This window comes from Buceros rhinoceros, unplaced genomic scaffold (assembly GCF_000710305.1).
Source record: "Buceros rhinoceros silvestris isolate BGI_N320 unplaced genomic scaffold, ASM71030v1 scaffold2312, whole genome shotgun sequence".
Taxonomy (NCBI): Eukaryota; Metazoa; Chordata; class Aves; order Bucerotiformes; family Bucerotidae; genus Buceros; species Buceros rhinoceros.
The window spans coordinates 53,755-55,980 of NW_010398345.1; positions in this window are offsets into that span (position 1 = coordinate 53,755).

Below are 2,226 nucleotides of genomic sequence, written 5' to 3' on the forward strand. Positions count from 1 at the left end.
TTTTTTTTCTCACACCCCCCCACCCCCCCCACCCCTACAGCCCGCTTTGCCAGATGGCTAAAATTTGCCTTTCAATAGGGTCGGAGGCTCCAGCAAAAACAGAAGGCAAGGACGTGTGAAAAAAACCTGTGCGGGAATAAATAGCTTTAGCGGTAGTGCTGCAGCGGGGCTCGGGGCTGGGGACTTGCTGACGGCTTCTCTACTCGGTGCCGTGCAGCGTTTGGGACGGGAGTTTTCCAAGAAACTTTCGAGTTGTGACAGTCCAAAACCTCCTGCAGCCTCCTGCAGAACTAAGGAATTGCTGGGTTCAGCATTTTGTCCCGGGGCAAAAGAGCCACTTTAGATGCAGAAGCTGCTCAGGAGCGAGAACTTTAAACAGGTTTTGAGCCTGTCGAGGAAACAGGTTAAAAACATGAACACTCCCCGCTAAACCACAGGAGATTAATTTCCTCTCCCCGTGCCAGGCGCAAACCAACCCAAACCCCTCTCGTCTGCATAGCTGACTGCGAAGAAGTTGTATTTGGGCTGCAAACAAGGGAACAGCCCATAGGAAGTCAAAGGATGCGAGTGACTTCCTTGTCCAGAAATGACACCCTTGGAGACATGAAGAGCAAAACTTTAATAGCTGTTTACCAACCTCAGCTTGAGCTGGTTAAAGTGTACCCTGCAGACATCCACTGGCAGGCACGGATACATGTGCGGTGTGTTAAAAGGCACACACCCCTAGGAGACATGAAGAGCAAAACTTTAATAGCTGTTTACCAACCTCAGCTTGAGCTGGTTAAAGTGTACCCTGCAGACATCCACTGGCAGGCACGGATACATGTGCGGTGTGTTAAAAGGCACACACAAACAAGAGCGGGGAAGAGGCAGGGAAACAGGGATGTGTTGGCAGCACTCCTGGAGCAGCAGCTCCCAGCCCTCCCCAGGCTCCCCAGCTCGCTGATGTCAGGCTGCGGTGACACTGTTAAAGGGGCGATGGTAACTCCAGCCTCCGTGATGGGTGCTGCCCCTCCAGCATCCCAGAGAAGCTGGGAAGGAAGGGGATAGAGTGAAGAAAATGTGAAGAAAATAGAGTGAAACACATTTCTTTGTGCCCTGGGGTGTGACAGTTTCTTGAATTCCTGTGCAGATGCTGCTTCTTTTGCTCCTGTGGGAATCTGGTTCTGTGCTGGGGAAGAAATGGTACCTCGGAGACTCAGTGAAGTAAAATAGAAAAATATGAGTGGAAAAGAACTAGCAAAACAGCAGAAAGGCTTTGGGCAAAGGGAAGATCTCAGTCTGCCATTATTTGCAGCTCTGTTTGGGAAGTTTTAACAGCTCATCACTGAACAGACACGAGCTCTCACTCATGCTAACACACCCAGGCAAGCTGATCAAACTAATTAATATGTAAGCAATGTGTCAGATGCAAGGCTTTATTTTTGCAAGCAAGTGTGGTCTTGTCTGAGCCCTGAATACAGAGAGATCTGTTTTCCCCCTTCCTCTTCTGCAGGGTGGGTCCTTCATACACCCACTTTTCCATCACAATAGCTTTCTATAGCTTTTTGGAACAGCTCCTCTAAGTCAGGGACACCTTTAATTCTGAAGTGGCATTTTCTTTGCTGGCTGATGTCTGTTTCAAGCCAGATCACTGAGGGTCGAAGTCTGTGTTTATACTGTGAGTCTGGCCTGGACTGTTGTGAAGTGACACAAGCTCAATGTGGTTTGAGCCATGTTGCTGGCTTTAAAGCATCCACACTGACCCTGTAGGCTCTGGAGGACAGGAGAGGATGCTTAAGGAGTATGTCACTGTAAACCCCGTCAGCATCCCTCTGAGCTGATTTCCCTTCCAGACTGCCATACCCTGGACAGTTTCCTTGCCCCAGTGCTTGTCCCCATCCACAAGCCTGCCAAACCCCTTGGTGAGCAGAGTCATAGCTCCCTGCAGGCTCACACTGACCAGTTCAGGGATCAGTGTTTTTCTGACCAAATATGACTTCAGGCAGTGTGGCTCCTAAAGAAGGTTGAGAGGCAGTGGCTGAACTGCCACAACCTCATTTCTGCTGTCCTCAAGTGGCTAAAGCTATCTCATGCATTCTCCCTGTTCCCTCCTTCTCCAAACCCCAGCCCCAACACCTGCAGACCCAGTCCTCTACGAAGTGGTTCAGTTCTCCAAACCAGTCCTGTTGGAGCCAGCCAGGGTAATTTGACTGAGTGTTCAGTGAGAAGTGTTCCCTTTCCCTG